A 22,602-nucleotide genomic window follows, 5' to 3' on the forward strand; every position below is an offset into this window, starting at 1 on the left:
TTCAGCAGGTCATCTAGTTCCCCTTTATGCCAAAGAAGAAAGATAATCCCCTTTCAACTGTGATTCATCCCACATATTACAGACATCTATCTTAGGAGAATATGAATCATTTCCTGGAGGTGCTTCTCTCTCCCTCTGTGTCTCTCTCCATTTAGGAAACCTAGAAAAAAGCTTAAGCAAGACTATAAATTTTCGATAGCTAAAATGGGGGAGATGAATCCCACTGTGCACCAAGAATCAATGACTGCTGATTCACTGAAGTCCAACTCTCAAGTGCCTCAGCATTTCTGTTTTGACAGCAAAACTCTTTTTGTTTGGGATTTTCTACCTGTAACTAATTACTGCCATTTTTAGCACAGACCTGAAAAAAACATTAAACTGGCCCACTGTGCTGGTAGCCGTATGGACATCTGTGGTGGGATTCAGTTGCTCAGTTACAGGCACCTTAGTGTTGTTTTAGACACTGAGGGGTTTCATGTCCGGTCTCCAGATGCCAAAATGAGTCAAGTCTCCCATAAGGCTGGCTTCATGTCCGCCAGCCCCAAGAGGATAACTCAAATGCAAGCGTATAGTCGTATCAAGCCCCCAGTAAAATTCCTTCAAAGAAAAGGAAGCAGAAGCTGGAGAGGTGGCATGTCCTGCCCCTGGGCTGGATACCCATTAGCTGTGGAGCTGTCAATGGGTGCTTTGGTCCTGGTTCTGCTTCATGTTGTTCCCTCCCACCCTGGTCAGTGTTACTCCTCGGGGATTTGCCTTCTGATGGCCATTTGGTAAAATAAGATTGTGCTTTCTGCTCACAGATTCAAAAGCAAAGTTCGTCTTGATGGACAGACTGTTCCGCACTAATATTTAGCCAATGGGAAGAGTGGTGCGAAACAGAGCAAACCATCCAAGGTGTAAGTGTTTGGGGCTCACCTGCGCTGAAGAAACCCGAGCTAGTTCCCACCACGGGGTACATCTTGTCTGCACAGCTCCTGCCATCATGCAAAGGCAGCAGCTGAGGTCCTGGAAGCAGAGTCATGTGGTGGCCTGGGCTGAGCAGCCTGCTAATTAGCCTGGCCTTTCAGTGGGATTAATCATCACCGAGCTGGTACAGCACAAATGCTTTTGGTGGCAGTACTAGCTTGGTTGGGACCTCTGCATGGTGTTGTGTTATATATTGCAGTCAAGGCCAGAGTCAGCAAGGAAAACGTTTGGATGGTGATTGTGTAATTGTGTGTGTTGATGACAGCGGCTGAACAACTGGAAGTGAGTATGAAAAGCACATGTAGCAGCTTGCTGAAAATAAACTACTCATCTTTGTGAAACTCTTCCTGGTTTAGCAAGCGTGGTTTTACCCCGTGGAGTATAATAATATTCCCTAAGCACCTGAGAACCCCTAGAATGATTTAAAGGCTGGTAGTCCTTCATACCAAAGTATCGCACAGTGTCTAAAGGTTATTGAGCCTTAAAACAAAATCAAAGAGTATCTTTAAGATACCTCGGTATTACCTGGTTATCTACTGTCAAAGTTGAAGTCATCATCTTGTCACTGTCTGGCTGAGCATGGGAATGCTTTAGAATAGGAGACACATAAACACTAAAAAACCCAGGGTCCTACAAGAAGTTGACAAAGCAGGTAATTTATCTTACTCCAGTACTGATCATTCCTCAGCCACAAAATGCAATACAGAAATGTTAAGCATTCTGGTGTTGCTCAGTGTGCCCAAGTTTTCTGACATGATCATCTGGAGTGGAGCTGTGCCCTTCCGAATGATACTTCCTCTACAGGTCTGACAGCAGTGTAAGGATGGCTGCATCAGAAAAGCCCAGCTATCCATTTACTCTCCAATCCTGCCTCCAAAAGAAAGTTAGAAGAAATCATTCCTGAAAGTTGCAGCTAGGAGTTTAACACCTCCCAACATAGAATCATAGAATCATAGAATCATAGAATCATAGAATCATAGAATCATAGAATCATTGAGGTTGGAAAAGACCTCTAAGATCATCGAGTCCAACCGTCGACCCAACACCACCATGCCCACTAAACCATGTCCCTAAGCGCCTCATCTACTCGTCTTTTAAATACCTCCGGGGATGGGGACTCAACCACTTCCCTGGGCAGCCTCTTCCAATGCTTGATAACCCTTTCGGTGAAGAAATTTTTCCTCACGTCCAATCTAAACCTCCCCTGCCGCAACTTGAGGCCATTTCCTCTCGTCCTATCACTTGTTACTTGGGAGAAGAGACCAACACCCACCTCGCTACAACCTCCTTTCAGGGAGTTGTAGAGAGCGATGAGGTCTCCCCTCAGCCTCCTTTTCTCCAGACTAAACAACCCCAGTTCCCTCAGCCGCTCCTCATCAGACTTGTTCTCCAGACCCCTGACCAAACTCGTTGCCCTTCTCTGGACACGCTCCAGCACCTCAACGTCCTTCTTGTAGTGAGGGGCCCAAAACTGAACACAGTATTCGAGGTGCGGCCTTACCAGTGCTGAAAGAGATACGTAAGAGATCTCGTCCTAGTCCACCTGCATGTATGTTAGTGACACTAATTATATCTTATGGAGAGATGAACCTGATTTGAATTGTGTTTCTCCCTAGAAATCTTCTTTATTTAGTGGCTGACTTATGCATTGAAACATAAGGACAATCAAAAACCATGATGCAACTACAAAACCTTCCCTGAGGCTATTTTCGCAGTGAGGGTACTTACCTGCTTAGGTGATTTGAGTTCATTGTTGTAGTTCTGCAGGTGGATGCATCTAGCATTTTGCAGTGAGTTTGGGGTTTTCTGGCTATATCCAGGCAATCAGGTTCAGGCAGTCATCCTGCTATTCTGCCCTTGCTCCTGACTGTCATGTAACGGGTCCAACATACCAAAATAGCCGCTGCTCTAAAGCTAGTTCATGTCCCACCAGTGCTGGTGGGATGATGCATAACTGTCTGCAGAGGCTGGCAGCTAATCGTCAGGGGATACCTTAAGAAATCCCCCGGGATTTATTCTAATGTCCACATCTGACACCAAAATAGGTAACTTGGTGCAAAAACACAGCGATGTAGAGCTCTATCTGGTTTCTTAGTTGGCAGACATAAGCATTTGCTACATGCCAGTTTCAGGAGCATTTTTATAGTCAGACTTTGTGCACCCTTTTCCTTTTGAATACTAGTAAAGGTCACATTGGTCTTGGCTACTCATTTATTTCCTTTCTCTCATTGAATTTTTAACAATAACAGGCATTCGTCCAAAGCTCTGGGCTCCTCTACATTGCATTAAAATTCACAATGTCATTTGCTTTCAGTAAATATATTCAAATGGGCTGCCTTCAAAACCATAAATGACTCACCATCCAATCAATCATAATTGCAGGACCCTGAATTTCTCCTCTAGATGTTGTCCTCTAATGACCAGAAGGAACACATGATGTAACTCTTACCAAAAACTGGTTGAGGAAAAGACATTACATGTGATCATTTTTATTCTCTAAGGAAAACTTGGTAGGTTAAATACAGGACCACTTTTGGCTGGAAAGTGAGACAGATATATGTAAATTTTATGTTACCACTCAGAGCTCTGAGAGTTACTGCACTTAAGAAAACTTATCTCTCTAATCAATTATTAAGTTTCAAAATGGAACATGTGCTTCTCTCTTACTAATTTCCCATAAACCTCCCCCACGATATTAAACATACATATTCACATGCTAAAAGTCTGCTCATTAAAACACTACATGGTCAAAGATTCCAATCAGATAGAAATGATCAAGGCATCCTCTTAGAGGATATAAAGAGTTATGCCAAGGAAACAAAGTGAAAGAAATGGCTAACTAGGAGTTATCCAAAAGAATTTTAATTGTAATCTCGTTTTCCTCACAACACTGTGCAGTTAAAAAAAAAAAAAAAAAAAGAAAAAGATTGGGAATCTGATTAGTCCTGATAGATAACAGCGAAACCACTGCCTTCCCCCTGTGCTCTTGGTAAGGTCAGGCATAGGTTTATCACTAAATCATGGATATGAGAGGTAGAAGAGATCTATTAGGAAATCCTGGCTTCTCTTTATAAGTGTAGAATTGTTCCCTCCAACATACTTTCTGAGGCTCTGTCTGGTCAAGCATTTAATGTCTCAAAACAGCGAGGCTCCAGTCACTTCCCTTGAGAGACGATTTTATTACCTAATAGATCTCAGCGTGAGAGACTGAGTTCTAAACTAAATTTTACTTTTCATGTTCAAGAGAGTTACTCTGTCTCGGGAATGACTGCCTTAAACCCTTTGCCCTTTATCCTGTGATATATCCGCCCTGTGTTCATACACCTTTGAACCGAGTGTTTCGGCTCCTGGTTTACTGACTTTGCTACTTGAATCCACGCGCTCGTCCTCAAGGCTGATTTAAGTTACTATCAACTTTATTTAACCTGCTGGTGCTTGATGGGTATGTTCAACGGAATGGTTACATTCCCAATAGTCAACACTGTTCTCCTACAGCAAAGCTTACAAGAAATCAGCAACAAATATTGTTAGAGATGAAGAAATATGGGGAGATTGTATCTGTAGATCCCAGTTGTAGATATTCCTGAGGATAAAATAAACAAGCGCAATACATATCAACTTTCCCCTCTGCCTTTTTCATACATTACTTGTCTTCTTTGGGTCTAATCCAAAGACCTCTGAACTAAATAGAAAACTTTCACTGACTTCAATAAGCTTTGGGTCAACCCCTTAAGGGCAGCAATTGTGTCTTCCCAAAGTGTGTGGCCATGATTCAGCAAGACACTTAAGCACAGAACTGCCTTTCAGTACTGGAGTTATCTCAGGGCCTTCAGTGAGATTTTTCATACACTAAATAAGAATGTGCTTAACCGCCCTGCTGATTCTTCATATTTAATACAGAGTGGGCCCTGCGGAATGCCAAACATCATATTTTTAATACTATCGATTTTATCTATGTCAGACGTGTTGATGCTAAATTTTATGTGACAATAATTCAAAACACAAAGCCAATTACTCTGCTGGTATGGTCTCGTGTATTTACACTGCTCAAAAATCTCTCCCTTGACTTTATAACAGCTTGCTAATACAAGTTTCTTTCAATAACCTGTCTCAGAACATCATATGAAAGCAAAATCAAATAGAAGCATAAACTTCATAACCTATGATATATGTGGAGTAAATCCAGTCAAAACATCTTTGATAGAACAGTTTTATGTTTAAAATGAAGGCTTATTGAAGCTGGAATATTTTGCAGGAACATGACTATTTCAATGACATTTTCTGTTGGAAAAATGTCTCAGCAAATTGCTTTGATTTTCTTATTTGTGCCACTAATGTAGAAATGACTTGTTTTGACAAAACAAAAAAATGCATTTTTGAGTTTGCCATATTGTTTTGTTTTGACTTATAGCAACTACTGATTTCATCACGTAGTTTAATATAGTGTATTATAGTGAATATTTCATTACAGTGTTTTTCAACATTATAACAATGAGACATTTCTACTTTTCCAAAATAGTACATCGATATTTCTCCATGAGGATTTTCAACATTTCTGTTCTCTGAAAGTTTCTCTTTGAAAGTTTCAATTTTTTACTCCAGTTCAACCTGCAAACATGATTTCAACATGTTGACAGCACTCACAAAAGTTTGAATTTCTGGACATTTGTAGTACCAACTCAATTATATATATTTGCTGGTTGAAACGGCCACAGATAAAGCCAACTACAGTCAAATTTGTGTACATTAGGTCCAGATTCTCAGCTATGTCGAGCTGTAATCTGACCCAATGCCTTCCTTTGCCATGCAATATCCTCATGATTGACTCTGAATCTGCACTTTCAATCATGAGTTAAACTTTTATGAAAACTAGCTGAATTTTAGAAAACATATGCTAAGTCAGCAAGATTACATTTTATGCATAGATATGAATAATGGTAGTAAGCTACAGGCAAAGGAGAGTCCAGCTACCTGGAGCTCCTGGCTGGAGACCAGCTGCTCCTCATCCTGCACCACTTGCTCACCCCAAAACCTAGTGGTTGAAGCACCAGAGTCATTAGAAATCCTGCTCTGGGATTCCACATTGTAGTGCACGGTAGTGAGCCACACATGGCCACGTTTTGTTTATGACAGATGGCTCTTCCCAAAAATATGATGTGCGAGATTGTGCTGACTTGGACAGTTCTGCATAAACTGTGGGGGATTGACAGGGTATAATATACTTTTTCTGTTTACTTAAAGTCTAGAAGAGAATGGGCCAAACCCAGCGAAGAACAGCCTGTTTCAAAGATATTACGGCTGGAAAATGTTGTTTCTCACAGAGATCATCTCTCTATAATAAGCTTCATGGTGATCCTGTATGGTGGGGGAAAAAGTATGCAGATTGGGAAAAGAGTCAATCACATGATTTTCATTTGTGTGTTATCACGGAAATGTCTGTGCGAGGAAAAGGGAACTTCTGCTCGTCTCCACAGCTCAGCACAAAGCCAGCCTAGCTGGAAACAAGCTACCTCATGGCCTAGAAATTACTCGTGGGAGCCATGTGAAATTCAAATGTAAGAAGAAGAATTCGTCAGTGAGGAACAAGCACCCTTGGAGAGGCTGAGTTGATGGACAATTTGCAAAAGTCAGCTGGGAATTGGACCAAATAAAACACACATGCAACCTTGCCTGAATGACAGCTTGGAAGAGCCATGCTGAATTTCCCAGCAAGCTGGGAAGCTGTAGCTCACACATGAGGTTTGCTCTACCTTTGTTTTTTTTCTGAACTTTGTTGAATGTTTGCTAAATGGAGAATGCGTGCGTAATGTGGGGTTAACCGAAACTCTTTTCCTAAAGCCTGAGGATTATAATTCATAATGAAATATCAGGGATATTCTTATGGCCCTCAATCAGTATAGATTAGTGTAGGGCTGGTGAGGTTAACGTGGCTGAACTGATTTGTGCCAGCTGAAGATCAAGTTCTGTTTTAAATGTTTTACTGAAAAAGGAGAAATTAATTGTTTTGCCCCAGATTTTTCCAGATGCTCTGGACTGGAACCTGCTACTGAAATGGGATCTCTCATCCCCCTTGGCTTTTTAGATTACACAGCAGACAGACAGACAGACAGAGCACAGAGGGCATTTCGGTTGCGGCTTCTATTTTTGTCACTTCCTCTGAACTGTGTAAACCTCCCATGACTAAAAAGTCTTTCTTTGGCACAGGGGAATCATGTCTATTGGGATGATATAACTAGAGTTGCGTGGGAAGCATTTTTTTCCTAGACTAAGAAACTGATATTAAAAAAAAATACCATTACATTCCAAATTGAGATCCTTGGAAAAGTTCATGGGAAATAGGAGAGATCTACCCTCAAAACAGCTGGTTACCTCACTCTTAGGTTAAAGTGAGGGACTTCACAGCATTTCAAAGCCCATGTTTTTAGGTGATTGGGAGGAGCCTCCTCTTCTGTAGCTGTCACATTGATTGGAAACTCCTTTCAAGAAAAAAATTTAAACCATATGTGCTTCTCTGAACAATTTTGTTTCTATCAAACTAACATTTGTTGATAACAAAACATTTTGTTCCAAAAGTTCCTCTGATGATAAGAATTCACTAAGTAAAGTTTGCCTAACCTTTTTGGAGCCCTTGACTGAAAAGCCATGACTTGAAAACAGCTGAAATCTGCCTGCTTAAAGAACACGATACCTTTCCCTCTGCAATCAGTATGGCCGAGTTCTGCACGGAAAAGCACTTCCAAATTTCCTTGCTGGTCTCACCAGGTTTTTCTCTCAGACAGTGTAATCCCATGATTACATGGTGATGTTGATGCAACGTGACATGATATGTCAGCGGAGTTTCTAACAACTTATTTTGTAGCAGTGAAAGAAACAAACAGGAGCTTGCGTGCTTAAACCGAAGAAAAATTAGGTAAAAGAAGGAAATATGATAATCACTATTAAAGTTTGCTCGCAGGTAACTGGCGTCCTTTCCTGGAAGTTTTAACTAGTGCCGTTGTGCACAAAATGCTTGACAATCTGCCAGTCCATTTAGTAGATTTCTGTATTTAGCAATATTTCGGGAGGATGCTTGACTGGTTGACAAAAGGTCCTCCAGTATCAACCTTGGTATGAGCACACAGATCAAATCCTTAAGCTGGTTATGATATACCCTTGGACATTTCCTCAGCTGGGGCTCAGAGTCCTGTTGGCCTTTTCACGCACCTCTCAGAAGTGATTGCCTTTTGATCGCAAAAGGTAGGAGTGGGTATGATGATCTTGCGAACACTATTTAGGTGTCTTCTGCTACAGTCTCTCCTCAAAAAGGGGAATGTGTCCCCCCACTTGAAATTTCAAAGCTTTGCTAACAATTTTACCCTTCAGTCAAGAAAATACACATTTCTCTCTTTCTTTGTATGGAAATGCAATTTAGCTGGAATCCTATCAGGAGAATAAAAAAGCACTCCAGGTTGTATAAGAATAGCCTCCTCCCTAGCCTTTCTAAGAGAAAGGTTAAATCGGCATAAGGCACAACAAAAGATCAGGGATCAGGTTCAATCTGTCGAACCACCGATGAACATCGCTGAACACTTGCTGATCACAGAGGGAGTGCTGAATCCAGAGTGTGAAGAATGGCTTTTGTGAAATGTCAGCTGGTAATAATGCAGTGTGGTGTATCAGGGAACACTGAAAAAGACGTAAGAACCCACTGAGCTGGAGCAGCACAGATTCAGTTGTGCAAAATTCATCTACAATAAGTACCTAAACACCTTAAACAGGCTTGATTTGCAAATAATATAAGGCAGGGCTACTCAAACTACAGGGTTTTGACCCAGATTATGAGTATCTTTTTGGGAGTAGACTTCTCACTGTTCTCTCAAGAAGCAGCAGTGATGAGGTACCTTGGCTCCACACCATGAAGGTGTATGGAAGAGTTGGCATGAGCTGTCGTGCTCTTACACCTCCCAGAAGTGAAATACTTCCTGCTGAGTGGGTACTTTCATAATTGAAGACCTCTCATTGGAAAAGCCATTTGAGCATCTCCAACTATGAAACTGTGATGGTTATTTTTCACCTATTTCCTAAAAGTGCTCCACTGCAAACAGATATAGCAAGACAATACTTAAGAGTCAGTGTTTAGTCCTTGTAGGTGTGAACTATCTTAAGCGTGGTCACCCAAGCTTATTTTTTTAAGGTCATTCAAATAGGTGGCAATAAAATCTCATCTTCCAATTTATCTAAACTTCTTAAAAAAGTTCAGAAAGAATTAATCTATGAGGAAATGACATCCTGATTTAGAACACTCAAAATGAAATGTAGCAGTGTGAGCTGTGATTTTTAGAAGTGTTAAATGTGTATGATTTTCAGATGAAATCAAGAGGAACAGGAGGGTGTTGTTTAGCCACAGTTTCACACCTTCATCTCTAGTGAATGCTCACTTTGCTGGTCTAGTCTACACTGGTCTTGAAAGACAGCTGCTGCTCTCTGACAGCTCTTGGGAGTACAAAGTGTCGCGTGTTTTAGTCTTCACCCCGCACTGGCCAGCAGAACCAAACTCACCTTCAAGTTGTAATGGCCTGTGAGCTCACCGCACGTGAGCTGTGCTTCCATAAATATCTGCATGAGTGCCCTTTTGCTGAGACTTAAAATGTCTCTGCACATACGGCACAGTCTCAGTGCGTACACCTCGGTGAGTTAGCTCATCTCAGGTGAGGCAAAGGTGATCATCTACTTTTACAACATACCCCTGTACCGAAGGCATAGGTAGCTCTGTAGCTCCCAACTCCTCTTATAGCTAGTACATGTAGACACTTGTAAGGCAGAATTCAACTGACCTGCTTTAGATTCCTACTGCAGAAAAGATGAATCATGTCCCAGAAGTGCTATTTCTTTCCAACACCTTTTGGGAGTCTGGAGAACTAGCTCAGATGTAGTCATCTATACTGTTGATGTCTAAAGTTAGGCAGGATTAGTCCATCCCAAGGGAATTTAAGATACGATGCTGTGCGTCTGAGCCCACACTGCCCTTGGCCACATGATTGTTAGACAAAAATAACAATATACAAGTGCAGTGGTCAAAGGCAATGCAGACAAATAGACTCAGTCTCGGCTCAGCTATTAACATAGCTATACAACCTGTGGGACCAGCTGACTCCTTCCAGACAGCTCAAAACGCAGCCAGGAACCCTGAAGGCTTCATTACCAAAGTAGCGGAAGCTTTGACATCTCAAGATGCTCCTGAGAAGGGCTGTCTTTTTTGGCCACCAGACTGCTAATCCACAAAATCTGGTGAATAACTGGCTTGAAATACTATTAGTATGTTTTATTAACTTGTCATGGACCATTATTAGTTTCACAATAACAATTAGAGAGGGATAAACATGCTGTAGTCAAATTTGGAATTTGTCTTACAGCTTCTGCAATGTCCATGTCTTAAGTGCTGTCTTAAGAAGACTGTAAAAAGCAGCCCCCTCTTTTTGTAAGAAGTGTGGGTTTTCTTTTCCCAGAAAGTTAGCAGTATTCATCTCGGATTAACTCAGAGAGAAGCAGTACAGCGCTTAACAGGCAGGACACGTTAATAACTACACGAATAGTGACTACTCACATATTGTGGATGCTGCTGCATATACAAATCCAGTAAGAAAGATAAACAAAGACAGAGAAAGCATCCAGTTGTCAAGAAGGCATTCCTAAGAATGAAGGAACACAGCCGAAGAAGAGCTCTAGGTCTGTTGTAAGTTTGTTTTTTCCCTTTATTTTCCCTGAGCTGGTGTGTGACATAGATTCATCTTTATCTTCATTTCCCTACAAATGGTTTTGTGTCTCTTTGGGTATGAATTGTTATTTTCTATTGCAATCAGATGTCACCACCTCCAAATGTGTCTCTGAAGAAAATTTTTTGTTCATAATAAAAGAGAGCGATAGAAGGAGAAAGTGAGGAGATTTTCAAAAAGATATAAAGAAGTTAGTGATATGATTGTAGAGTCTTGAACCTAAAAGGGGACTACAACATCCACTGAGTAATGTGACATTTCTCTGTTGCTGAAATGCCTTTTCACCAGTTTCACCTAATTTCAGCTGGTTTCTGTCAAGGACAGAGGAAGTGCATGCTCTAGTTACCCCAGAAGGTCTCTTTCTGGGGACATTTAATAAGGACTGCAGTACATTTAACCTCAGCCTTGCCTTACTTGAACGCTCATCCCCCTGCATGCTGAATAGTTGGTGGTGAGGAGCCTGTCCTGAAAGGGTGAAAGCTTTTCACTCCTCTCTCTCCTGTCACTTAGACAGAATAGATCTGAAATAAGATGTCTCCAGGTAAATGCCTGAAGATCCCTGGGGAAAGAAGATCACAACACTCCGACCACTCCTGAGCGGGCTGCTGGGAGGAAGGGGACCAGGAACAGAAGTTGATGCTGTTTTGTGAGTTTGGCTTTTTGTTCTCTGGGCTTCTGGTAGAACCATCTGAAAACAGAGTCTGGCTGAAATAGCCTCTTTGGGGGATTTCTCTGTTTTGCTGAGAAAAAGTGAGCAGCTTTATTTTGTTTATAGCTGTTGCTTTTATTTTGTGTTTTCTGCTTTTCCAGCCAAACTGAAGCATTAATTCTTTGTCCAGCCCAAGTGATATCCACAGAATGAAGGAAAGGAAGATGAATGAAAAGGAGAATAAAAGGGAGAGAAAGTATTGTACTCCCAGGGGAGAAAATTCCATGGAGAGTCTCATGATGGGTTTATGCTGATGGATACAGACAGACTGAAGCTCCCTTTAATGAGCAGCCCCAGACCTGAAAGGTGGTTTGGTTCAAAGAAGTGCAGGTTTTCAGGGCAGGAGCTTGCTTGGGTCTGGGGGCCATCCAGTCACATTAGGCCATAGTTAAGCCTGAGCCATCAAACCTATTTTAAATGCATCTGAAATTTCAGTTAAATGGGGAGACTGCATTAGGGCCTTAGTTGGGGTCTTGACTGTCCTGGCTCAGGTGATCATAGGACCCCTTTTCCATGTGTGTTCAAGGGCAAAATATCCCTTTGGGGGATATTTTGGGAAAGACCCTTTGGGTCTTTCTTTGTGTTCTAGTTGCAGAGGGGGACCACTCCTCTGAAATCATGGTGAAGTCATAGACATTCCTATCAGGTGAGGTTTTCCCTAAAATCTGTGGAGATAGATTTTGGGGAAAAATGAAATGATATTTCAGGGAGGAGCAGCCATTTAAAGCTCACTCTTTTCCTGCATCTTGAGCACCAGCTTCACAGGAAAACAGATCCCAGGTAAATTTTAACCAAACCACACTCTTGAGTCCTGTCTTTTTGAATACAACTCATACATATGACAGCCGAAATCGGAGACTTGACACTTGAGACACTTCATTTGACACCGCCTTCATTCGATGGATGTTTGGCCTATGGGAGAGAACAGAGCTAACCGTCTTGTTAGGAGCTTGATTAACAACCAGCTTTAATGCATGGCCAAGCTGCCATGTAGCATGGCAATCATTCCATGCCTCTGTACTTACTACATGACCCTAGCAATAAAAACACTGCTAACTGCCGAGAGCAGCTAAAAAAGAAATAACCTTGAAATGGGGAAGCTGAGACAGTGGCATGGGATTTTACCACCATTTTGCTAATGAATCTCCCCCAAACTAGTTGCCATCGGCTATTCAGCAGGTTTGAAGTCTCAGGACTCAGAATCTGAATTGTGGCACGGCTTAAAATCCATGGTGGGGCTGGAAAATCAGTCTGAATACCCTTTCCTAAAGGTTTAGGTTGCTTTGATTCTCTTCTTTTTTTTTTTTTTCCCCCCTACAACCCTTGACTGTCTGCAGTGAAAATAAGTTACTCTGCTCCCAGAAGACTGGTTTGAAGCAAACCAAGAATAAATGTGTGTAGGGAGCAGAGGCTGGTGTGTGCTATGGGCCGCACTTTGCAATCCTATGGACAGTGTGTATCACGGAGCCAGGACTCACTCCTGATGAGGGTAACAAAGCTTGGAAAAAACACCTAAAATCATTTTCCTCCTCCATGCTACGCACCCTTTGTGTACAATCAGAACTGAGTTTCTTGTCCTGGCTTCAGCGCTCTGCCTCGTACTGGGAACCATCATAATCCTGTTAACGCTCAATGCAGTTCAAATAACACACGTACTGACCCAGGCTTTAGTTTGCACAGACACCTATAAACTCTTCTGACGATGCAAAAAATGCCCAGGAAACCTCTAATGACTCTGACAACTTAGCAGTCTGGGATTTCTGCTCTTCTGAGAGATGGCCTCTCCAGCGGCATACGTGTGGGCACTGGTTCAACACTGAGTCAGATGGAAGAGATCCAGCAACTGAATCACCAGTGCCAGCATCTGCCATCTACCTACTCACAAAGTTTATCCAGGCTTAGCCGGGGAGGTCTGCTGGGTACCTCCCCCAGCACGGCAGAGCTGTCAGAGCACTCTTAGAGCTCATCCCCTCGCCCCCAGGAAAATAACTTTCAAGACTAAAATACTGGAATAATGGTTGAAACCCTCGATATGCTCCAGAAACTAGTTTCCTTTTCAGTTCTCGTGCACTGTTGAGAATTAAGCCCTTTAAGCTTTCATTTGTCTGTTAAACACAGGATGGACTATTATATTCTTCTCTGGAGATGCTTTTGCTTAGAGTTACAGATTGTGGAGAGATACTGTACTACAAACCAACTCCGAAAGCTTGTTGTCCCTATCTCTCGGCAATAAATGAATTCCATGAATTGCAATTAATGATGCAGTTGGGGAGTCTAGTTAAATGAGTGGCAGTCCTCCAAATATGTTGGCTTTTACTTTAAGAAAGGGCAGAGGTGTTCTATATTTTGGCAGTGTTTGTATGCCTCCTCGTGCCAAGAAAGACCCACTGAAGCTAGAAAGGCATTGCCTACAACAAAGCTGTAATAGCTTAACATAGAAAACTATGGTATATTTTGTAAGAGCGAGCCCTGTTCAATATCCATTAAATCAGGCCCGAGAGACAGGGGCAGTGTCAGTCACCAACAGCTAACACAGTCCTAAATTGTGCCTGTACTGGGTGCAAATTTAAATTTGGAATTGTGCTGCTAACTTGCTATATACTGTTTATCTTTACAGGCTTCAAAGTTGGGTTGGTGTAAAAAATAAGGGCAATTCTCTCTTCCACAGTTCAGAACGAGTTTATTGTGGGGAAAGGAGTCTAAGGACAGGCTGCCTTTTACTCCTCATTTAACATTGCCTGATGCAGCTGACGTTTTCCTGATTACGTGACAGAGAAAGCCCCACATGATTTCCCAAATCATTATTAATTTGGTACTGTCTCAGTCCTGTAGCTCTCCTGGTCCAGAAAAAATATTATTTTCAAAACAGCAAAGAGATGTCATCAGTTCAACCAAGTCTGCCTGAGGTTGCTGGGAGTCTGAAACTGTAGCTCTGCGCTGCTCTCTCAGGCATTCGTTTCAATAATTGACATCAGATTTGCACTGAAAAGTCAGAAGTTGCTGAAGAGAGGACTGATACATTGCACTAGAATATCTAAAAACTACGCAGAGTTTGCTTGTTTTCAATAGTGATGTCAAGAGATGGCAGTTTCAGAGTCCAAATGGAAAAATTCAGCCATAAAACTCTGAAATCTCATGTAAAGAATTCTGATTTTACATGAAAAGCTGCATCTATTTTCCCAGCTGAGCTATTTCTGAAGGATACAAGAAGAGACAGATGGTGTAAGGAAAGAGGAGCTTGTTTAAAAAAATAAGTGAAATCCACTAATGCACATGTGTGTGTGTGTTATTAGTGCTGAAAAAAACTTTTACCACCAAGAGTCTAAATTCATTTACAAAAAAATGAAGACATCCAAGCAGATCCTTATGTATCCAACCCAGATCACTTTTTTTCCACTCCAAAAATGATAACTAACAAAATTTTTCTGGAAATGTAAAGCTCTGGACCTCCTTCCCTCCTCCCCGCCTCCCTCCCCCCCAATTTTCCCTCATTTCACCGAAGTCAAAACCAGCTTATTGCTGTGCCCAGCATGAACAAAGACAGGGAGCTACGTGTTACACACAGGGGGTCTAACCATCCAAGCTGTGCAACCAAACTCTTTCCTCTACCAGAATGCTTTTTCGGGTCAGGTTTGGGTTTGTTTTTCTTTTTTTTTTTTTGAGCTGTTTTGACTGGTGCTCAACTAGGCAGAAATGTCAGCCCGGATTTGGAAAGTACCTCACCTACTCAAGTTTATAATCCTTTGTATATCGTGTACCAGTTTTGTAACTGAATTGGCTCCTGGGGGGGGTGCGGGCCATATTGCTCCGGTGGGGCTGTGCGCGCTCGCTGCAGGTGAGGACCTGACTCCTTCTAACAGCTGCTGCCATTATGTACTCAAATAACAAGGCAGCATTTATGTTGCTTTGTTTGCACATTTTTGGTATTAAACTATAAAAAACCCCACCCAGCTGTGTTTGTCTTTCTTTTTTTTAATGTTTCCTTTCCTCCAGTTTTCTCCTCAAAGTATTTGCCACCTCTTCTTTTTTCCCAATGCATGTATCCTTCTGTTTCATTTATGTGTACAGGGCAGTTCTGCTTTCTTTTGACCTTTTTTCCCCCTTCTTTCCCCTCCTGCTGCTTGTCTGCCCTTTCCTTTTCTCCCTCCCTGTTTCTACTCACCACCCTGTGAGCATCACCAGGCTTATCACCACCACCAACGCATAGGATGCTCCCTGGAAATAGGCATAGAAGACCAGAGGAACAGCAACGGGTCTTGGGGAATGTGGCTCGCTGGCAAATATCCAACTGCCAGGTGAACCGTGAACTTGCTGTAAAAAATGCTTCCCACCTGCAGGCTTCTGCTTCTCCTTGCAGGAGGATGCTCACTGCTGGCTGGCTCGTAACGTGGGTGTATGGTGTTTGCTGTATGGGGCAAAGCTCCCCAGAAAGCCCGTGAGTGGTCCCATGGGCAGGTACATGTGGCCAGCCCAAGGCTTGCTTTGTTAGTGTTAGGGTGCCACGGGGACAATTAGGTGCCGACCATGCTTGGAGATGCAGTGCAGAGGTCCACGGAGAGGGTTTTGCTTTGGGGGGAAAAAAAGCATCAGGGAAGCTGAGCGAAGGGGTGGGGGGCGGTGAGCTGAGCCTCCAGCACAGCGTTTCTGTTGCTTCCTTTTGCAATATGCCTGGCCGCAGTTAAATGAGAAGCCCAGGAAAAGCGTGCTTCAGATGCAGGCCACGCAAGGGCTGAGCTTGGGAGTTGTGTGTGCGTGCAGAGCTTGAATCATTGCCACAGACTGGGTGGAGCCAGCTCATGGAGAATATCCAGCTCAGGGTGAGATGGCAGTTTATGTCTTCCTTTCGCAGTCCACTTTCATTTATTGTTCCTGACTTGAAGCGTTTTCCAAGTGAAAACTGGCTTACGGGCCCCCAGCTGCCTGCAAAACTTGCCAGCTGGGCTGGGGAAGGAAGGTGGGGGGAAGAAGCAGTTGCTTTTGATGTTTTCCTTGCAGTGCTTCTCAAGTGGCTAAACTTCAACAAATTGCCTCTCCTCGGACCGCTGGATGCTGTTCCCAGTAGATATATGGAAGTGGGCAGGGTCTTCTTGGGCTACATAGTGCCAACACTTCCCATGGCACAGGATTTATGGAATAGCACAGAGCATTCAGAGGAAACAAAGATGTTTTCTTGCAGAAAGCACAAAGATGGGGCTGGGGTGCCTGTTGCCTGATATAAAAGATATAGGAATGGCTAACTGTGCTTTCTGATTCTGCTTTCGGGATCCTGGATAGGCTGAAAGTCTAACGAAGGTGGTACTTTTGAGACCTGTAGGTTTCCATTTGTGTGTTTTGGTTATCTTTTCTAAGTCACAAATGACTTGCATAGACTAGGAAAACATCAACCACAAGCAGGAGACCTTTCTGAAGGAGCAGCAAAGGTCTTCTCTAGCTGACGGTAGCAAAACGGCTGCTTCCTCAAATCCAAGGGCTATGCCTTGAACCATACAGGTATTGTTAAAAAGTAAAGAGGGAGCCCTCACAGGTTCAAAAGATAAGTCTGTACGGTGGGCAAAAGTGGGATGGTACCTTGTGTGGGAATAATGGGATTGGCATGATGTTGAAAACATTGCTACCACCACAGATTGGCTGACTCCGCGTGAATCAACTGCTTAGGGGTTCACCCAGCATTTTGGGCAAAGGCTGAGCTCACTGTCTGCTCTGCTACTGCAGAGCTAATTTGAAGGGGAGGGGGATGCATTTACAGGAGCTGCAATTACAGCTCATTTGCAGTGCAGTCATGCAAAGAGTTACCTGCATTGTTCCAGGCTGCGTCTTCTGAGATGTGCTAGTTACAGTGATGCGAAGCAGACATAAACTCACTGGGGTGCACCAGCTTTGGGCATCACCAAAATAGCACATCACCGAGTCTGAACTGACAGGTTTGGAACATTCCTCTTGCCCAATGTCAAGTCCCTCTACTGTGCAGTGAGAACAAGGATTCTTTAAGGACAAAATTTCAACATAGAGACAGGAAAATATTTTAGGAGAGAACTGGAGTATTTACACTGTAGAAAGAGGAAAGCAGATGACTGAGAGCACCTTGAAAAATTAACTGTCTCAAAAGGTGGATCACATTTTAAGGTACCCTAATATTTCCAAAATTTCAATATAAGAAATTTGAAGCAGAGTAAAGTTGGCATGAAAGAAGCAATACTGATACTAGTTAGAGCCTGACTTTACATACACAATAGCCTCCAGCATGACACAAAGGGCACAAAAATGTAAAAATAAAATAAAGACTAGATGAGAAATTTATGACTCAGATGATTAATGAGGGGTGGCAAAACCTTATTTCTTTTTAAAGACATATCAAATTGACAGCAACCAAATCTTATTATCTGAGATAACTAGGACAGGGGGTAATGCTGGGAGAAAGCTTTCTGGACAGCGGTGTACCTGCTGAGTGGCTGAGCAGAGATTTTCAATAGCCAACACTACCACCCTGACACCTTTTCCATGCAATAAATATACCACAGAGTCATAGCCCTGATTTCTTGAGCTAGATGCAAGAATCACTGGGTGAAATGTATGGTCTGCACTGTGCAGCAGGTCAGACTTAGATGATCTTATTGGTCTGTTCTGACCTTAAAACCCATGAATCACAGAACAGCGATGAACACTTCCCGCATAAAAAACAGAGTCCAGAACCAGGAGAAAGACAGCTATGGAGCAGAATGAGATCTGGGAGGCTGTATGGGAACTCAGGTTGTCTCTCTTCAAAACCCTTTTGCACAAGGAAGGTAATGTGCAGCAAGCCCAGGAGCAGGAGGATTTGCAGCCCAGGAGCTCCTGTGTGCTGCCTTGGTGCAGGTGGTTGGTGCACACCAAATGGGCTGTAGCTACCTCTGCTGTCATGGAGCGGAAAGGCCAGAGCCTGGGAAAAGCTGGAGGTGCTTCAAGTATGATTTTTAAGTGCCTAAATCCAAAATCATGATGCTGATTCAGCTGTTATTTAGCCCCACAGGCAGTTACATTTCAAGGGCACCTCAGGTTTTTGTGCTTAATTTTTCCAGATGCCTGAAGTTTTTTCTCACTCCCAATAAATTTCCAGAAATCAACAATGACTTTGGTTTTCCTCCCTGAGAATCATAAGCCAATGGGTTTTCTTAGATTACCTCCAGGGCTGGGGTTTTTGACTTCTGCCATTTTTTAAAACACCAGAAGGGAGACCTTTCATTCATATAACAGCACTCGCGCACAAAGGGGATATCCACACCCAACCCTTTCCCTCCACGACGGTGTCAAATCCCTGTTTCTGGCCTCTCAGGAAACTGCTGTAACCACTAGTCTGTAAAGTGGTATAGGAAAGAATTCAAGATTCATGGTCAGAAGGAGCGAGGTGGGTTCAGCTCAGTTCCAGCAGCGTACGAGAGGAGCTGGATCTGCTGTCAAGGGTAGAAGAAATTGGACTTTTACAAGAAAAAAACCACTGAGAATGGCCAAGCAGAAGTGGAAGATTTAGGCAGATATTGTGTTACTGTTCATACAAACAGTATAGTCACTCTTGGAAGGCAATAAGTTAGTGTTGGATCTCATCTTTATTCAAATCACAGTAAGTGGTCTTTTGTCTCCTAAAACAGATTTTCTTTTTTAAAACCATAGAACAATATAGAAAGACACCAAATCAAAGACCCTATTTAAAATAAGGATCATTAAAGTGCAATAATTGCTATTTAAGTTTGGCTGTGACAGTAAACCGGTATCTATCTTGTCTGCTCCAAATATAGTATTTTGTTTCCTGTTGAAGACCAAAGATGGCCCTCTTTTTCAAATAACCATCTATTTGTACAATAAACCAAATCACAATGCCAGCACTGAGCATTTCTCAAAATTCTTATTTTATGAATGGTTGCTGTTTTCATAAATCTTTCCCCAGCCCTGATCAGATCCCAGAAATTCCTCCCAGAAATCAATGGGAAATTTTCCTTTAGTATTCACAGGTCTTGAATCAAATGCCTCAGAAAAAAGGAGTCGTTGGATGAACTGAAGAATTAAAAAAGTGCAGTTTCTTCTGGATTTGTGTCCTGTTGTCCTTCCACCCCATTGGGATGACCTCAGCTTTCTGAGCTGTTTCTCTCCCCCCAGGTGCTGCCGAGGGGATGCAATCCCCAGGTACATCCCCAGTTCCTGTCCTCGTGGACACTCTCTGATCCTTCCTCTGAGTCTCAATTAGCAAGAAGCAGCACTTGCGGTTCTTAGAAATGCATACGCTGATTAGTGACCAGTAGTCTCATGCATGAAGGCCAGCTGGCAGCTAAAACTGAACAGAAAATCTACTGATTTTCATGAAAAACACTGGAATTTAATATCTTTGAGACCTCTACCTTTCTGTCAAAGTTGATCAGTGGGTTTACAGGTTATTGAAAGAGACTGACAGATGGCTGGACAGGCACAAAGCATGATCACACAAGCCCTGTTTTCTCAGGCTAAAGACCATGAATAACTTTTGAAAAACAAAATTCAATGTACCTGGATTAATCTTATCTCTAGCAGTGATTTATAAGCAACTTACAGAATAACATGCAGCATGAGTTATGTACTGGTGATGCACATCTAGAAACTTTTCCAGCATTACAAACTTCTAAACTTCTGTTTTTGATAGCAACCTCCTCCACACAGCAGCAAATTCAAGTCAGCTAAAGAGATAAGCAGCTTATCTATTTTTAAGTTGCTTTTCTTTCTTCTTTCCTGCAGCTACTTCATCAGTTAGAAAGCTCATGGAAAAAGGGCATTCCTAGGAGAGATTCACTAAGTGAGAGAAGGAAAGAGCAAAATGCAAACACAGCTGATCCTCAGTGAATTGAAACTTCCCCCAAATACTGTCACAAATAGATACACGTACTTCTAGCTTTGCTTCTTGGGATTCTTCTTTCTTATGCATCATATGCTAATTATCTTACCAGTCAGCCTGCAACATTTGATTTGGCATTTTTTGCTGCTTCTTGCTTGTAAATTTACATCAGAGAAGAGATAGGGTGAAATTATTAATGAAAATGTATCCGCAGGTGTCTTTCCAAAGGAAGAGAGCAGAACTAGCGTACGAAACAGATCCCACTTTCAGGTTTCCTTTTAATGCCTTTACGTTGTAGCTCTGAACCCCACTAATTTGCATAGGCAAGAGGATAAAGCAGTAACAAACATCTCAGCTGGTTCTGAATTTCCCTCACAGACAGAATTATATATCTGCTGTTCCTTTCTGTGTGTGTTTCTCTCAGGAAGCAGAGAGCATGGTGTTCGCTTGCTGCTCTTGGTTCTTTTTAGTGGCATCCCAAGTTGTGCCCAGCAAAAAGAGGATTTCCCAATGAGCTGGGACACGGTAGGTGGGATTTCTCCGAGTAAAAGTGTCTAGAGCTGAGCTACTGCAGAGAAAGAGGGACTTCATCAGAAGTAAAGGCCTGAAATGAGATGAATTGTAGCCTAACAAGAGCTATTTAGCTCAGCTGATGTTTGCTCTGATGAAGCCCCCACCGTGACCACTGGGCGCCAGAGCAACGAGGAGGAACCATGGAGGAGATATCAGCAATGTCACAAGCAGTTGAGAGAGAACGAAGGAGGAAGGATGAACTTTTTTTCCCTCTTGATGTGTATGTACGTGCCTGTCTTATCCTGCAGCTAGAGTAAATTAGTCTTAGTTGCTCAATAAATGGGAGGCATCACACAGCAGTAAATCTGGAAGACGGATGTGAACAGAGGAGGATGCGCAAGAAGATCAGCTCAAAGTGGATGTGTTGCTTGAGGAAAAAGTGCATTTTTTTTTTCACAGTCAGTTAGGACGTACCTTTTCACCAGGCGGTGACAACATGCAGGACAACAGCTAGGCTGACTTTCATGTCTGACTTCAGTAAATGCAACAAGAAGGGTGGGTAGCTGTTAGATGCTCACTGCTCTTCAGGTGACGAAATGTGGGCTCACCAGTTTGTTTGCAGTGCCCTGCTTTTGAAAGCTCAGTGTATGCGTGTTTGCAGCAGCATGGAGTCAATTATTTTTTGGTCTTTCACAGAGTTGTCCCTTAACCCACCGTATACAGACAAGCGTTCATTGTCCAGTGCTCTGTTAGGCACGCTTTCTCCACTTTCCTGTTTGGATGGTTATTCTTTACTTTCTGACCGAAAGATTTACGTCAGTTTTTATCTGCTACAATTTGCTACTTACGACTAACCAAAACCTTTCAAAAATTAAAAATGTTTTTTCTTAAAGAGGCAAATTCACTGAACTGCTCCCCCGAACAAAGAATCAAACAAATGAAAAGAAAAACACCTTTGATTGAGAAACTGAAGATGTCAACTGCAAATTCAACTGCTTTCATTTTTTTGCCATTCTTAGCTGAGTATTTCCACTTTTGAGCATTTTTCTCTCATTTTCAGCTGTAGAACAACGAGGAATCCTTGGCTTTTAGCTTTTTCTACTAAAAAAAATTCTGACCAACTCTTGCAACCAACCTCTGGCTTCAAAACAACCCAATTCTAATGTAATTTACATGAGTCCTGTATCACCCAGACACTCCTGACAATTCAATGAACTTTGTCCTGCATTTCACCAGAATACTTATGACCCATATTGGGTACAGCAGAGCTGTTAATGAAACTGGAACAGTATAATTACAACACACTCATCCTTGAAGATGCAGGCAGATGTGGGGAAGTGTACTTCGTTTGTCTCATTGAAATACCATTGCAAATTACCTCTGCGCTAACTACATTTAAATAGGAAATAAAGGGAAAAAAAAATCTTCCTCGATAATGACAAGACAAGAATATCCATAAAAAGGAAATAGAGATGACATATCTCTTTGCCTGTGACATACATGTTTTACATGGCTTAGGGGCTTTGCTTCCTGAAAGTTTACATCGTCAACTGTCAGGGCCCTTCCATGCATGATTTATGTATGCATAATAAAGACATTGTGGTCGAGGAACTGATCTGTGATTTCCAACAGCTTTGAAACTAACAGTAACAAAATATACAGCATATGAATAATATAGGGTTTAGTTAAAAAACATCAAGTTTTGAAAAATGGGAGGCATGTTTATTTTCCATTGCTCCATCTGGTCTTTTTTTTTAAGGCAAATTGAATGACAACCATTAAGGGAGACAGGCCAAAGATTTCCAATCCAGGGGCCAGGCGGTGCACAG

The 22,602-nt window shown here is 42.3% G+C and overlaps 1 protein-coding gene across 2 annotated transcripts in view; it reads right to left on the bottom strand.

Annotated features, from left to right (window-relative positions):
- LOC143172411 (urea transporter 2-like) overlaps window positions 1-22,602 on the bottom strand; it is a 310,208-nt gene that overhangs the window by 92,647 nt on the left and 194,959 nt on the right. The window contains exon 1 of one of the 2 annotated variants that reach the window (XM_076361847.1): window positions 2,695-2,734. The exons of the other annotated variant lie outside the window; for it this stretch is intronic. The gene's annotated coding sequence lies outside the window, so the exon portion shown is untranslated. Of the gene's footprint in view, window positions 1-2,694; window positions 2,735-22,602 lie in introns of those variants that run through there. 2 annotated transcript variants of the gene reach the window in all.

This window comes from Aptenodytes patagonicus, chromosome Z (genome assembly GCF_965638725.1).
Source record: "Aptenodytes patagonicus chromosome Z, bAptPat1.pri.cur, whole genome shotgun sequence".
In the NCBI taxonomy this organism is placed as follows: domain Eukaryota; kingdom Metazoa; phylum Chordata; class Aves; order Sphenisciformes; family Spheniscidae; genus Aptenodytes; species Aptenodytes patagonicus.